The sequence below is a fragment of the Halichoerus grypus genome, chromosome 2 (assembly GCF_964656455.1).
Source record: "Halichoerus grypus chromosome 2, mHalGry1.hap1.1, whole genome shotgun sequence".
Taxonomy (NCBI): domain Eukaryota; kingdom Metazoa; phylum Chordata; class Mammalia; order Carnivora; family Phocidae; genus Halichoerus; species Halichoerus grypus.
The window spans coordinates 163,800,644-163,817,956 of NC_135713.1; the positions used below are offsets into that span (position 1 = coordinate 163,800,644).

A 17,313-nucleotide genomic window follows, 5' to 3' on the forward strand; every position below is an offset into this window, starting at 1 on the left:
CCACCTAGCCACTCCTGGGTTTCATCTTTTCAAGTTATAAAACGAGAGGATTGGACCAAATACTTTTCAGTATCTTTCTGGCTTTAAGAAAACTTGATGTCCGAATTATTGTTTACCCAATAGGGATCCCAGAGTAAGTGTAGAAACCTTGGGATTGTGCTCTAAAACATGGTGCTGATGAGGGCCTAGAGTTCTTATTTTATTTACTTGCTTATTTTTAGTGAGGATTATTTTGTTTATTTTTAATTTTTATTTATTTATTTTTTATTTAAATTAGAGTCCTTATTTTAAGTGTGTTTTTACTTTGATGTAGGTAGGAAAATAATAACCAGACATCAAAACTGATTTCACAGATAGTATTACTTAGGATGTCAATAAATTTATTAAAAAAATTTTTTTTTTAATTTGAGAGAGAGAACGAGAGCCTGAGTGGGGCGGGGGGGCGTGTGGGGAGGAGCAGAGGCAGAAGGAAAAGCAGACTCCCCCCTGAGCAAGGTGCCCAATGTGGGGCTTGATCCCAGGACTCTGGGATTATGACCTGAGCCAAAGGCTGCTGCTTAACCAACTAAGCCACCCAGGCGCCCTGGGATGTCGATAAATTTAAAGTTTAGTTAAGGGGCACTTGGGTGGCTCCGTTGGTTAAGTGTCCGACTCTTGATTTCAGCTCAAGTCATGTGAGATCAAGCCCCGCATCGGGCTCTGTGCTTAGTGTGGTCAGCTTGTCCCTCTCCCTCTGCTCCTCCCCCGCTCACATTCTTTCTCTCGCTTTCAAATAAATAAATAAAATCTTTAAAAAAAAGTTAGATTTAGTTAAAAAGTTGCTTTTAAAAATTAAGAAAATAGGGGCGCCTGGGTGGCTCAGTCGTTCAGCGTCTGCCTTTGGCTCAGGTCATGATCCCAGCATCTTGGGATCGAGCCCTGCATCGGGCTCTCTGCTCTTCGGGAGGCCTGCTTCTCCCTCTCCCACTCCCCCTGCTTGTGTTCCCTCTCTCGCTATGTCTCTCTCTCTGTCAGATAAATAAATAAAATCTTAAAAAGAAAATAATGAGTACTTTGGGAAATGGCAAATATGATAATGGTGTGGGAATAACTGATGTGTGTGTTATACCTTTGAGAAGGAAATCTTTAACTGCATTCCTAAACTCTGTGGGAATTATAGGCTGGACATTCCAAGCCTTCCTGGGGAAAGATGTAGTGATTTAACTGTGAGGGGCAGGAGGAGCAGGATTGTGGAGAAAAGGGAAGGTAAGGAATAATAGTATCACAGGATTTGAGGCATTTTGATGACCTCTTCCTACTAGCTGTTTCCTTATGGTTTTAGAAATGGAGGTCCTAGGGCAGGATTTAACCTGAGGGGCAAGATAGCCTAGAAATCACATAAAATCTGAAAAATATGTGTATTTAGGGGTGCCTGGGTGGCTCAGTTGGTTAAGTGTCTGCCTTCGGCTCAGGTCATGATCCCAGGGTCCTGGGATCGAGCCCCACATCAGGTTCCCTGCTCAGTGGGGAGCCTTCTTCTCCTCTCCCACTCCCTCTGCTTGTGCATGCACACTGGCTCTCACTCTCTGTCAAATAAATAAAATCGTTAAAATACATGTATATTTATACTCATTTTTCTGGGAGATAATCCTTAGTTTTCATCAGATACTGAAAGAGATCTGGGCCCCTTTCCTCCCCCAGTACACAGAGGTTAAGATCAAATGCACTAGAATATGGTTTCCAAGCTTTTTTGTCTACTCAGTTCAAAGTTGAGGATAGTTCCATATCACTGCTTGTATAGGGGACTCTGTTAATATTAAGCACATTAAAAAACATAATTCAAACTAAAAATTAAACATATTTAAATAAGAGTTCTAATATTTTCTTTGCATACTCTAAAGAATTATTTTCAGCATCTTACTTTGGGAGAAAACCTTAGAGAGATTGAGTTAGTATTTCTTTTTGTTTAGATCATCCCTACCATTGTTCTTAAATCTTTGTTCCATAATTATGTATGTGAATGTTTTATTTAGTCCATGTAGCGTTAGGACAGCTACAGTTTTGTTATTCTTTGTTTTTGCTGTATACCTATCATTGTACTTAAATACTTAAATACCTATTGATTAACCATTTTGTGCTAAGTTTTAGGAAAGCCATAATAAACAAGAAAGACAGTGACTACTGCATTTGGAGTTCACACATTAGTGGGGGAAGTGGACACATAAATAAGCAGTCAAGCTTTTGGTGTGGCAGAACCTGTGGAATGACATAGAAGGGAGACCTGACTGCGACTTTGCAATTTAGAGAATGATTTGAAACAGAAGTGGGTCTTGGTTGTGGTGAAGAATGAATAGGAGTTAGCCAGACAGAAGTGTGTTACAGGCAGAGGGGGCAGTCTGTGCAGAGCACTGAGCAGTAAAGGAACTGGAAAAGCCGAGTGTGTCTAAGATGTTGTGGACAAATGACAGGAGATAAGGCTGGGGAGGACTATGCTTGTAGTACTTTATAAGGCCCACTTAGGAGTTTGGAATTTATTTTTATTTTTTTAGATTTTATTTATTAGAGAGAATAAATGAGAGAGAGAGACAGAGAGAGCACGAGTGGGGGGAGGAGTAGAGGGAGAGGGAGAAGCAGAGCAGGGAGCCCTATGTGGGGCTTGATCCTGCGACTACGGGATCATGACCTGAGCCGGAGGCAGATGCTTAACCAACTGAGCCACCCAGGTGTCCTAATTTTGTTCTTTTTAAGAGAGAGAGCGTGGGCGCCTTGGTGGCTCAGTCGTTAAGCGGCTGCCTTTGGCTCAGGTCATGATCCTAGAGTCCTGGGATTGAGTCCCACATCGGGCTCCCTGCTCAGCGGGAAGCCTGCTTCTCCCTCTCGCACTCCCCCTGCTTGTGTTCCTGCTTTCGCTGTCTCTGTCAAATAAATTAAAAAAAAAAAAAAGAGAGAGAGCGTGATCCCACATGGGGGTGAGGGACAGAGGGAGAGGGAGAGTTAAGTAAGCTCCACACCCAGTGCCGAGCAGAGCTCAATCTCATGACCTGAGCTGAAATTAAGAGTTGGACGCTTAACCAACTGAGCCACTTAGGTGCCCTAGGAGTTTGGAATTTATTTTAAGGACTTGGTGTGGAGGGTTCTTGTATCTTCAGAGTTACCCATCCCTGTCCTTATCCACTGAAGTTTAAAAGCAGAGGAATAACATGTTCAGAGTTGTGTTTAGACAGAAGTATTCTAGGAGCATTGGGGAGGATGGGTTGCAGGGGAAATTAAGATTGGAGGTATAGGGAAGTGAGTAAGAAATGGTTTCAGTAATCTGGATTAGACATTGGTGGCCAAACTAGGTAGAGGCAGGAGGGATAGAAATCACTGATGAATTTGAGTGAAAATAATGAATAGAATTAGCAGGACATGGTGGAAATTAAGGAGTCTGAGCCAGATATAGTGCTTGTGATTTTTTTTTTTAAGTTTTTATTTATTTATTTGACAGAGACACAGCGAGAAAGGGAACACAGCAGGGGGAGTGGGAGAGGGAGAAGCAGGCTTCCCGTGGAGCAGGGAGCCCGATGCGGGGCTCGATCCCAGGACTCTGGGATCATAACCTGAGCTGAAGGCAGATGCTTAACAGCTGAGCCACCCAGGTGCCCCAGGTGCTTGTGATTTTATTTTAGCAAGAGGATGGGTGGTAGTACCTAGTTTATTGAGTTAGGGAACAAGGGAAAATGAGCTCATTTGTGGGGAGATGAGAGTTTCAGTTTGGGGCATATGGAATCTGAGAAGCCTGCGGGATATTCAAGTAGGGTTATTTTGTTGGCAATTGAAAGTTGGAAGAGAGGGACAAAGCAGTGATGTGGAGGTGGTGTTAGTGAAGGCCATGGGTCTTTGAGCTAAATCCTGAAGAATGAATAGAAGAGGGAAAGAATTCAGGTATAGAGAACAGATTTTTGTGAAAGGTGTGTTTAAGTTTGGAGAACTGCGTGTAGGTGGGGCTGAAGTGGATATAGGATAACGGGTTGAGAAATAACAAGATGAGACTGAAAGGAAAACAAAGAACAGGTCACAAACAGCCTTTTATAGCATGCAAGTTCACTTGATTGCTCAGATACCGGAGGAACCAGAGGAGGGTTTTTAAGGTGGTTTAAGATTAATATTTTTTAAGATATCGCTCGGAGCAAACCGAACAGATCTGTTATTACAATGTATTTGAATGGATTAAAGGTGTCTGGCAAGTAATAGACATTCAATAAATTTGTTAAACTCTCGAGAATAATTCCTCTGTAAAATCTAACTCTGTGCCAATTACAAGTGGCATACTTATTTTTTCCTCCAAGTTTTTATTTAGGTTCCACCTAATTAACATACACTGTAATATTAGTTTCAGGTATAGGATTTAGTGATTCATCACTTACATAGGCCTGCTGCTCATCACAAGTGCCCATCACGTGTTTAACCCACCCCCACCCCGCTCACCTCACGAATGACATACTTAATTACAGATTAATGAAAAATAAAGGGATGGGCAAAAATACACTAGGCAAATGAGAGTTCCCCCAAATTAGAAAAAGTAAAATAGAAGGCAAAAAAGCATCAAATTGGAAAAAAGAGGACTAGTTTACATTAATAAAAGCAATAATTTGGGGGCGCCTGGGTGGCTCAGTTGGTTAAGCATCTGCCTTCGGCTCAGGTCATGATCCCAGAGTCCTGGGATCAAGCCCCGCATCGGGCTCCCTGCTCGGCGGGAAGCCTGTTTCTCCCTGTCCCACTCCCCCTGCTTGTGTTCCCTTTCTCCCTGTGTCTCTCTCTGTCAAATAAATAAATAAAATCTTTAAAAAAAAATTTTTGATTCAACGATGTAATTTGAATGTTTAACCTATAAACGTGAACATTCTCTTTTTTTTTTAAGATTTATTAATTTTAGAGAGAGACAGCTTGCAAGCAGGGGGAGGGGTAAAGGGAGAGGGCAAAGTACAGAATCTCAAGCAACTCCCTGCTGAGTGTGGAGCTGGGTGCAGGGCTTCATCTTAGGACCCTGAGGTCATGACCTAAGCTGAAGTCAAGAGTTGGATGCTTAACTGACTGAGCTACCCAGGTGCCCCACTTTTTTTAAAGTTTCATTTATTTAAGTAATCACCCCACGTGCGGCTCAGACTCATGACCCCAAGATAAAGAGTTGCGTGCCCTACCAACTGAGCCAGCCTGGCACCTCATCAGTGCACATTCTTTTAAAATGACTTGCCCAGGCTTGTAACAGTAAGAAATGACTGAGCTGGGGACGCCTGGGTGGCTCAGTCAGTTGAGTGTCTGCCTTCAGCTCGGGTCATGATCCTGGGATCAAGCCCTGCGTTGGGCTCCCTGCTCAGCAGGAGGGTCTCCTTCTCCCTCTGCCCATACCCCTGCTTGCGCTCACGCTCTCTCAAATAAATAAATAAATAAAATCTTAAAAAAAAAAGTATATGTGTGTGTGTGTGTGTGTGTATGCACATATATATAACTATGTAACTGTATATATATACACATATATAAAAGTGTTGCTGCTTCCCCCAATCAAAATCCCTGTTTTGGGGAGACAAGATAGGTATAATGTTTCCAAAATTCAAAGAAAAGATGCTCAAAGCAATAAAAGAGTAATGGGTGGTAGAAAGGTGTAAGTGTGTTAACTTTAAGTTCACAATATATTTAAATATCTATTGGGATATTTGAGTTAGATATTTAACATCTAGATTTTTAAGTTAGAGTAATTAAAATATTAGTACAGTATTGGAGCAAGAATGGGCCATCAGAGTGGCATTCCGAAACACATCTAAGTCTAAACAGCAGAACAATTGCATGTGCACATTAAGTGGTGGGATGATTCCTGCCTGTCACTTGACTCAATAGTGTACCTCTCAGAGGGAGTGCAAAGTGAACAGGGTGAATCTTCCTTTCTTAATCAGTCTTGACTCCTGTGTATTTCTCATCATGTGACTATCATACAGTGCTATAAACAATTAAAGAGAGTTTCCAGTGTAAAATTTTGACCATATTGGATTTTCAGTTTATGTGCTTACTTTAGAACCTTTCAAGTAAGATACCACCCTATGGTGAAAGGCTATAGTGTAGAATAGAGTAGCATTTCAGTTCATTAGGGGTGAGGCAGACAGTAATGAATTTTTTTCAGTAATGGATTTTTTTTTCTTTTGAGAGAGAGAGCACGTGTTAGTGGGGAGAGGGGCAAAGGGGGAGAGAGAGAGAATCCAGGCAGGCTCCGTGCCCAGTGCAGAGCCCAGTGTGGGGCTTAATCCCAGGACCCCAAGATCATGACCTGAGCCGAAACCAAGAGTTGGACGCTCAACCGACAGCCACCCAGGCTCCCCCAGTAATGGATTTTTAATAGATGCAGTTGGGACAGCCATGGGAAGGGTGCATTTAGATTTCCTTTCCTATGTTATGCAAAATATATTCCTGATCACTGAATGATTTCAATATATTTATTTTTTTTAAGTACTAGAAAAAACCTAGGTGAGTGTCTTAACTTTGGATATAGAAATGGGCTTTCTGTTCATACTCCAAGGATAGAATTCATCAAAGAAAAGATGGCTAGATTCAGCTACATGAGATGTAAACACTTTTACATGTCAGGAAGTACTAAAAGTAAAAGATGACAGCACACTGCAAATATTTACAGCGTATGGCAGAGAATTAGCTTTCCCAGTATAAAGAACTCTTATAAGACAATAAGAAAAAGTAAGAAACCTTTATAGAGAAAGGTAAGGATTAAAAATGGACTGTTCACAAGAGGAAAGACAGTGGACCAAATTAGCAAAGATAAAATATTAAAATATCCATCAGGGCACCTGGATGGCTTAGTCAGTTGAGCATCTGACTGGATTTTGGCTCAGGTCATGATCTCAGGGTCGTGGGATCCAACCCTGTGTTGGGCTCCATGCTTAGTGTGGAGTCTGCTTGTCACTCAACCTCTGTTCCTCCCTCCCCCCACTGCCCCCTCCCTCTCCCCCTCCCCACCCCGCTCACTCACTGGCTCTGTGTCAAATAAATGAATAAATAAAATCTTAAAAAAATAAATAAAACATCCATCAATGGCAAAAATGTAGTCAAATGACATAGAGAAAATGTTGGTAAAACTGCAACCTTGGAAATTCTAAAAAACGTACTTAAAAGAAATAATGTTTGTTTAAGGATGTTTGTCCTAAAGCTGTTTATAACAAGAAAAATTGGAAATAATCTAAATATCTAGTATGTAGGTTCTTAACAGTGCAGTTCCATGGAATATCATGGAGCCTTTAGAATGGATGCTGCAGATTATAAAACATGATAATTTTGTTTCAAGCTAAAACTGAAGTATCTGCTGATTGCTCTGCACAGGAAGGGACTAAAAGGTTATGAGTTGTGTTCAGACACATTGATGTTCTTTTTGTAATAGGCAAAAGTAATTTTTTAAAAAGATTTTATTTCTTTATTTGAGAGAGAGAAAGAGCATGAGCAGGGGGAGGGGCAGAGGGAGAAGCAGACTCCCCACTGAGCATGGAGCCCAACACTGGGCTCCATCCCAGGACCTGGAGATCATGACCTGAGCTGAAGGCAGACGTTCAACCGACTGAGCCACCCAAGCACCCCTAGGCAAAAGTAATTTTTAAATTTTTTTCAGGATAGGGATGATTGGGTGGCTGAGTCAGTTACCTGTCTGCCTTTGGCTCAGGTCATGATCCCAGGGTCCTGGGATTGAGTCTCGCATCAAGCGCCTTGCTCGGTGGGGAGCCTGCTTCTCCCTCTGCCTCCCGCTCTCCCTGCTTGTGCACTCTCTCTCTCTCTGACAAATAAATAAAATCTCTAAATTTTTTGCAGGATAAAACAGGCTTATTTATGAAGGGATAGGAAGAGGATGAGGCAAGCTTAAGGAGGAGGCCTGCTTTCTTTTTCTTTCTTTTTCTTTCTCTTTCTTTTTTTATTTTTTATTTTTATTTTATTGTTTTTTTAAAGATTTTATTTATTTATTTGACAGAGGGAGACACAGCGAGAGAGGGAACACAAGCGGGGTAAAGCAGGCTTCCCGCCGAGCAGGGAGCCTGATGCGGGGCCCGATCCCAGGACCTTGGGATCATGACCTGAGCTGAAGGCAGACGCTTAATGACTGAGCCACTCAGGGGCCCCCCTCTTTATTTTTTTAATAATTTTTTTAAGATTTTATTTGAGAGAGAGTGAGCGAGAAGGCAAGCACAAGTGGGGGGAGGGGCAGAGGGAGGGGCATAAGCAGGTTCCCCACTGAGTGGGGCTGGATCCCAGGACCCTGGGATCATGCATGACCTATGCTGAAGGCAAAGGCTTAACTGACTGAGCCACCCAGGCGCCCAGAGCCTCTTGTTATTTCTTTAAAGATGGAAGCAATATGAGCTTATTAATAGTTGGCAGGGTAGCATGTTTAGAAGGAATCTACGTGGTCCTAGACATTATCCCCCTTCCTGCTTACTTAGTTAAGGGTTGTTGATTGTCTGCATTGATACTTTTATTTTATTTATTCTTTTAAATATTTTTATAATGGCTTTTTACTTAATACCATGAAATGTGTGAAAAAGAATGCCAAAATATAAACCCAGCTAATGATGGAAAAGGAACATCAGACAAAACAGTAGACCTGAGATGGCTCAAAGTGTCGTTTATTTGCTTAACTCTTAAGCAGGGTGTGGTATGGAGAGAGGGGACTCATTTCTGAGTCAGTCATCCTAAGGACTGGTCTTAGCCAAAAGGCCAAGAAGTGATCGTGAGGGTGCCACATAGCAGCTCTAGAGATTTTAGATAATTTTTTTTAAGGACTTTATTTATTTGACAGCGCAAACAGGGGGAATGGTAGGCAGAGGGAGGGGGAGAAGCAGACTCCCCGCTGAGCAGAGAGCCTGATGTGGGCTTGATCCCCGGACCCCAGGATCATGACCCAAGCTAAAGGCAGACACTTAACCCACTGAACCACCCAAGCGCCCCTTTAGATAATTTTCATAACTTTACTGAGACTGAGTTTCCTCATCTAAAGAAGGGGGATAAAAGGACATACTTTGGATATTTGTTGTAAAAGTTAGTGATAATGCATGTAAAGTGACATTATAGACACTTAGCAAATGATAGGTACTCTTACTGTTGTTATGCCTGGTGTAATTGATAAGGTGACTAGGATTGCTAGTGTGATGTCCCTCTCTGTTTTTCTTCCCTGTACCCATCACTGCTTTGTTGTAATCATATCTGACAATTGTAACTAGATTTTAGTTCATACTTTTTTCACAGTAACCAGCTCCATGGAGATAATCCTGCAATTTACTTGAACCCTGTCAGTTGAGCATTGAAGGTTTTGTTTTGTTTTGTTTTGTTTTGTTTTTTAAGATTTTATTTATTTATTTGACAGAGGGAGACACAGCGAGAGAGGGAACACAAGCAGGGGGAGAGGGAGAGGGAGAAGCAGGCTTCCCTTGGAGCAGGGAGCCCAATGCGGGGCTCGATCCCAGGACCCTGGGATCATGACCTGAGCGCGGAAGGCAGACGCTTAACCGACTGAGCCACCCAGGCGCCCCTTGAAGGGTTTTGTCATACATTATGACTGTACATTTTTAACCCCTCAGTGAAGATCTAATTAATAGAAACCAGTGCCGGAAAATTAGGTTGGGAGGCTTTAGCCTTTATTGTTGTTACATGAGGTTCAGTCTCTGTAGTGTTAGATGATTGTTATTTTAACCATGGGTCACAGAGTGTGTCCTTCCAAACTCTGTCTATAATGGTAATACTGTATTCATCAGTAGCAGAGCAGGAGTCATTCTGGGGAAATCGGACATGAGCCTGTTGACAATAGGCTATTTTGTGAAGCTGGATGTGTTAAACAACAAAGACTTGATGGAGTAAATTGCTAATTTCCACGTGAGAGCTAATTTTAGTTCCGGTGATCTCAGAAATGAGAATGAGAAAAGGTTTTGCCTGTGTTCAGGATTTTTTAATGTCCCAGGGTGCTACAGTGACCTAGATATTTAGCTAGTAAAGCCGGATGACTAGACTTTGTCCTACAAAAGGATTTCCAACCCTTAGATTAGTGTCTGTGTTTTCTTGGAAGAAAGTGAACACTTGCCTTGCTAACAAAGTGTAAGAATCAGCTCTTCATAGATTTTTTTCAGTTTCTTTAATTAGACTAGTCTCTGCTTGATGTCTTGTACATTTTGGTGATTAGGATGTAGTTCCTTATTGGGACACCTGGGTGGCTCAGTAGGGTAAGTAGGGTAAGCGTCTGACTCCTAATATCAGCCCAGGTCATGATCTCAGAGTCGTGAATTCAAGCCCCGCATTGAGCTCCACACTGGGCATGGAGCCTACTTTAAAAAAAAAAAAAAAAAAAGATGTAGTTCCTTATTAATAAATTGTATGCTGTAGTCCCTCAAGGTGAACATACATATTTTTTTCATAACAAAAATTGTTTATATAAACAACAACTCTCTTTGAAGACACTAAGAAAACATTAATTACAATGCTGTTTCTCTTGCTCGAAATGTTTCATGAAGCTGTGTAATTAATGCTTAGGCTGCAGTACTCTTCCTTGGTGATTGTTGTCACCATGGGAAATCTCCTGGTTGGGTTTCCAACAGAATTGTCCCTCTTCCATGGAAAAGTATCCTGGAACCATGGGCCTGTTTTCCATTTTTGGGAAAGGGGATTTTTGTTTTTTGAAATTATACAGACATTATAGAACCCTTAATCGGAAAATTATAGAAATATATCCTTCCTAACTACATTTATGATGGTAATGTTGCATACATAAAAGAAAAATGTCACCGTTCTTCCACCCCCAGAAGATCAAATTGCTTTGTGTTCCTTTCAAAGTCTTTGTCCTTACGCATGTTTAGTATTTTTTGTGATTGTAATTTTGATACAGATATAATAATAGGACTTTTTCTTCCCCCCACATGACATTATAAGCGTTTTCCATATAGTTATAAAACGCTGTTATGAAGGTGATATTATGTAAAATGTATTCAGATAAAACAAAAATATGAGGAGAGTGAAAGTGTCTACCCTACTCATCTACCCATTTGCATATCCAGAAGTGGCTCTTAACCCTTTCAGACTTTTTTTATATATATACACACACAGGATCGTTTTTTTCTTTTAAGATTTTATTTATTTGAGAGAGAGAGAATGAGAGAGAGAGCACATGAGAGGGGAGAGGGTCAGAGGGAGAAGCAGACTCCCTGCTGAGCCAGGAGCCCAATGTGGGACTCGTTCCTGGGACTCCAGGATCATGACCTGAGCTGAAGGCAGTCGCTTAACCAACTGAACCACCCAGGCGCCGCACACAGGATCATTTTTGCTTGGTTTTTGTAGGGTCTTTTTGTACAAGAATGTGATCATGATGTATGTATATGCTTTTATTCAAAGGTGTTTTTTTTTTTAATATATATATATCAAGGAACATTCTTCATATAATATGTGGACCAGCCCAGTCTTACTCCTTTTTTTTTTTTAAGGTTTTATTAATTTATTTGAGAGAGAAAGAGTGAAAGTGAGAAAGAGAGCACAAGTGGGGGTTGGGGGAACAGAGGGAGAGGGAGCCTGACAAGGGGCTCCATCCCAGGACCCTGGGATCACAACCCAAGCCAAAGGCAGATGCTTAACTGACTGAGCCACCCAGGCGCCCCTCAGTCTTAGTCCTTTTAATAACTGCAGACTAATCTCATTGATTACTTTTAGATTGTTCCTAAAATTTCTGTAATATGAAACTTAAATTTTTTTAAGGTTCTCTTACTACTGAACTTTATAAAAGTTTGGTTTTTTTTTTTAAAGATTTTATTTATTAGAGAGAGGGAGAGAGTGAGCACAAGCAGGGGTAGCTGCAGACAGAGAGAGAGGGAGAAGCGGGCTCTCTGCTGAGTGGGGAGCCTGATGCGGGGCTCGATCCCAGGACCCAGAGATTCTGACCTGAACTGAAGGCAGACACTTAACCGACTGAGCCACCCAGATGCCCCCCAAACTTTTTTTTAAAGATGTATTTATTTGAGAGAGAGTGCGGGGGTGGGGCTGGGCAGAGGGAGAGGGAGCAGACTCTCTCTCTGCTGAGTGTGGAGCCAGATGTGGGGCTCTGTGGGGCTTGATTCCAGACTCTGAAATCTTGACCTGAGCCAAAATCTAGAGTCAGCTGCTTAACTGAGCCACCCAGGTGCCCCCAAAGTTTTTTTTTTCCCTAAGTATTTTGTTTTTTGTTTTTTGTTTTTTTTTAAAGTGGATTTAGGGTAAGTCACTGGGCTTTGCTAGAAAAGTAGCAGTACTCTTAACTGTACTTGGAAGGCCAAAGGGGTGTTTGCATGACTAGGTTTTTATTTCCTGTCATCTGCTCTTCAGCACAGGGATCTGCATTTAAGAGATCAGTTTGATTGATCACAGTTTCTTGTAATTTTGCAAGTAGGATTTTGGGTTCTTTGGTTAGTCTAAGGTTGTTAATAATAGTCATTTCCACTGTTCCAGGATCTTTTTTTTTGGTATGATACTACTATCTAATTGCTTATTTGACCTATGGGATGTTAAAGTTAAAAAATTTTTTTAGGGGGCTGCCTTGGTGGCTAAGTTGGTTAAATGTTCAACTCTTGATTTTGGCTCAGGTTGTGAGATCAAGCCCCATGTTGGGATCCACTCTGGGCATGGAGCCTGCTTAAAATTCTTTCTCTCTCTCTCTGCCCACTTCTCTCCTCTTTCTCTCACCCCCCGCCCAAAAAAATCAGTCATGGTTTAGTATGAGTTGGTGGAAAACACAACAAAAGACCATGGGTCTGCTTTTGGTTTTATTCAACAAATTATTATTCATAATTCTCACTGTTACTATTATTACTATATTCTAATCAGATCTGTCATGTGGATCCCATACTCTCCCCTCATCTCAGGAACCTTTGTCTAATTTTCCTTCTCCTAATTATTTAATCTCTCTCCATCAACTGGCTTCTTCTCCTTGACTTTTTCGAAATTTGAGATATAATTCACGTACTATAAAATCATTTTATTTATTTATTTATTTATTTATTTATTTTTAAAGATTTTATTTATTTATTCATAAGAGACAGAGGGAGAGGGAGAAGCAGGTCCCTGCTGAGCAGGGAGCCTGATGCGGGACTTGATCCCAGGACCCTGGGATCATGACCTGAGCTGAAGGCAGACGCTTAACCATCTGAGCCACCCAGGCGCCCCATTTTATTTATTTTTTAAGGATTTATTTGAGAGAAAGAGACAATGTGTGCGCAGAGCTGGGAGGGGCAGAGGGAGAGAGAAACCCAAGGAGACTCTGCACTTGACGCAGAGCCCCATGTGGGGCTCGATCCCACAACCGTGATATCACAACCCGAGCTGAAACCAAGAGTCAGATGCTCAACCGACTACGCCACCCAAGCGGCCCTAAAATCATCACTTTAAAGTGTACAATTCAGTTGTTCTTAATATATCACAGGGTTGTGCAAGCATCACCACTAATTCCAGAACATTTTCGTCACCCCCGAAAGAAACCTATTCAGCAGTCACTCCCAAATCCTTCCTCTCTCTCTTTAGCCCCTGGCAACCACTGAACTGCTTACTTTCTCTATATATTTGCATGTTTTGGACATTTCGTATAAATCGAATCATAATAGGTGGTCTTTGTGACTTCCCATTGACTTTAAACATTTTTGTCTTCAATTAAAAATTACTAATAGGGGTCTGCCTTCGGCTCAGGTCATGATCCTGGGGTCCTGGGATCGAGCCCCACATCGGGCTCCCTTCTCAGTGGGGAGCCTGCTTCTCCCTCTCCCTCTGCCGCTCCCCCTGCTTGTGCTCTCTCTCTTTCTGTCAAGTAAATAAAGTCTTCAAAAAAAATACTAATAAAATCTTTCCATCAGCAGTACCACTCACACTGCCCCATCTCACTTCTCTCTTGCATAACAACTTCTGGAAGAATTGTTTATTTTTACTGTCTTCATTTTTCCACACCATACTTAATCTTCAGCTCATTCCAGGGTGGTTTCTAATTCCACCACTACCAAAGCAGCTCTTGAAAAAGGTCTCCAGTGGTCTTGTGTCACTAAATGCAATTTTGGTTTTCAGTTGACTTTTGAGAAGTACGTTACTTTGCTGACACTGTTCTTCATGGACACTCTCTTCCCTCAGCTTCCTTGGCACCACACTTTATTCTACCCTTTCTGTCCTTGTGTAGCTTCCTTTGTAATGATTGTATATACAGGCATTCAAGGAGTCTTCAAGGCTTAGTGCAGAGCTCTCTTTTCTTCTAATTTTGTATTTTCCCCTTAAGCATTCTCATCCCTCCAGGACCTGACTTGTTTGTTTGCAAATCACTCATACATGTTTTCCCCAGACCAGTTTTCTGGGCTCTATACCTAGAGGTCACTGCTTCCTCAGTATCTCCACTTGGATGTCTCAGATTCAGTTCAGATTTATGATATTTATCCTAAAAAATGGTTTTCTGTCAGAGTTCCCAATTTTAGTGAATGGCAAGGTCTATCCTGTTGAACGAGCCAGAACCCTAGGGGACATCTATGTATAAATCCTTTCTCACATACAAGTCCATCAGCAAATCTTGTAAATATTCCCTCCTGAATGTTTCTTAATTCTTGTCACTTTCCCCTAGCTTTGCCACCACCACCTTTATCCAGCCTCTTAACCCATGTTAATGCGGTGTTCCCTTCCCCCAGTTCTTTCTTTCTTAATTTTTATTCTGCTCTCAGTTATTAGCTCAATTACCTTTTCTGATTTTTCTAAGGTAGTTGCACTAATTATGTAGATTTCACAGCACCTTGTACCTATCTTTTACGGCATTGATCACAGTGACAATTTTACATGTATTTGAGTGATTCTTGGATGAATACCTAACCTCTACCAGACTGTCACTGTCATGAAGGGAGAGATCATGTCTGTATTTGCATACTGCAGTATCTCTAGCACTTTGCACAATGCCTAGCACATAGTTGATACATGATAAATGTCTGTCGAATGAATAAAGGAATAAATGCCCACTGTCACAACTTCTTAAAAATTCTATTCTGTATAACTCAGTTGAACAAAGTAAAGTAATGTCTACACCCAGCGTGGGGCTCTAACTCACAACCCTGAGATTAAGTCAGCCAGGCACCCTGGGATTGAAACATTTTTATACTTTATCTTTAAAAGCATAGGGGAGCCAAGTACCCCAGCTTTTTTTTTTTTTTTTTAGAATTCCACTGTTTACAATATAGGTTACAGCCTGTCAGCCTGTGAATTGTGTAAGGCTTGCAGTTGTTTATTGCCCACATAGATTTTAAGAGTCAGGGAAATTTCATATAAAATTATGGTTTGTTGGTTTCCTTTGAAAATTTTAGAGATCTGGCAAAATGGCTGGTAAACTCAGTTGACATTAACTACCTGGAACTGAGTGGTGATCATACTCTTTGAAATGGCCATTTGTGTCATCTGGCATAATGCTACTAAAAGTGTGGTTATTGAACTAGTGGCTCGTCCACAAACTATTTGTTACTGTCTACAGAGATAAGGGCCTGTGCTGCATGTTTAAGTTCAACAGACATTTCTTTGGTTGAATGCCTTTCTTCAGTGTGCTGATGTACAGGCTAGCACAAGCTCTGTGTCTTGTTAGGGACTGGCATTTTGAGTAACACCATGTAAATATTTGAGTTTGCAGTCCCTGACTTTCATAATTTTATTCAAAATGCCGGTGCAAAGTAACATTCAGAAGTTATGGGATAGTAATTATGTCATGTCAGGTGTCCTGCTGTTGCTGTTACACTGTTCAAGCTTATTTTATAAGGTATCTAGGCTATTAAGTTTCTTTGATAGAAAAATTGTGAATTTTTACATTTCGGATTTTAAGGCTTTGAACATAGACACTTTATTGGGACATAACTTGTGTGTTTAGCAGTGAAGCTAAATAGATTAGGCTACTGTTATAGAATAAAGGATGTGAATTCATTTGAATGCCTTATTGTGGTACTCAGATGTAAACTTTCCATATGTAAAAATTTGATTTTTATTTCTCTGTCATTGAAGGAAATGGAGTTGTCCCATCTTTTTCACATACGTGACAGATTTCACAGGAGTAAAATGTAACATTCTTATTAGAATTAAAAGTAAAGTTTTTATAGATTTAATACCTCCCCCCCTTTTATTTTTGCTACATCATTTATCTTGTTGACTCTGAGATTGTACTGCTTTTAATTGAGGAAGAAATCCAAAGGTAATACAAGTCATTTTTTTTTTGAAAATTGAGTGAGGCAATTGCTGTGCGATTGAGTGAAGCAGAAATGTGTTCATGGTTGCTTTGCCATGGACTGATTCTTTTTTATCAGCCCCCACAAATGACAAAATTAATATATAACTACTTAGATGTCTAGGAATAGACTTAATTTCCCTTTAAATAGGCTTAATATATTTTTAATGAGACTTTTTATTGCTAGCATATATTGATACAGTAAACTTCTACTTGCACTTGTAGAAACTGGTCTTTTAAGAGCTCACCAGTCCCCACCTAAATGTAAAGGGGTTATCACTTTTGAAATTACTGTCCTCCCCAGGGTGCCTCGCTAGCTCAGTTGCTAGAGCATGTGATTCTTGATCTTGGGGTCATGAGTTGAGCCCCAGGTTGGGGTAAAGTTTACTTTAAAAAACAAAAACAAAAAGGAAGAAATTACTATTCTCTGGACTTGCTCTGGCATTTTGTATTTCTGACTGTTCCCGCACAGTTGCTTCTTCATCTCATTGAGTGCTTTTTATCGCCCCTCAAAATTGATGGTTATCTAGTGAAAGGTAATGCCTGCCGGTTTCTCTTTTCCTTACAGTTGGCTGGTATACTTTTGCTTAAACTTTTATTTTCAATCTTTGGATCCCTGTGTTTTGGCATAGTTTTTGTTTACAGTATAGATTAGTGGTTTTGTCTTTATAATCTAATCTGAGAGTCTTATAGTAGAGTTTACCATTCACATTTATTTTACAATGTGCTTTGTTTTGATTGCTTCTTTTTTCTTTCTTTACACTGTGTGATCTGGTTTTCATCTCCCTTTTCTTCACCACCTGATTTTATTCGATTATATTATTTCTCCTAATTTTTTAGTGTTTATATTCTTCTTTATATTCTTAAATGTGTACTTCTGTCTCTGCCATTATCAGCTTTGCACGAAATCTTTTGACCCATGTTGAGGAAATAATGTACTTAAATACCTCTTCCTTTTCCATCTCCCCTCCTTAATTTTAGTTATGTGTACATTATTATGGTTTACAAACATTTACATTCTGTTGTGTAGCTACAGATGTTTTAATCTTAGTTCTCTGGTTAAAATAGTTCACTGCTAGTCTATT

At 40.6% G+C, this 17,313-nt stretch overlaps 1 protein-coding gene across 1 annotated transcript in view; it reads left to right on the top strand.

Annotated features, from left to right (window-relative positions):
• The window catches only part of METTL16 (methyltransferase 16, RNA N6-adenosine), an 85,502-nt gene that overhangs the window by 8,452 nt on the left and 59,737 nt on the right, over window positions 1-17,313 (top strand). The gene's annotated exons all lie outside the window — the stretch shown is intronic.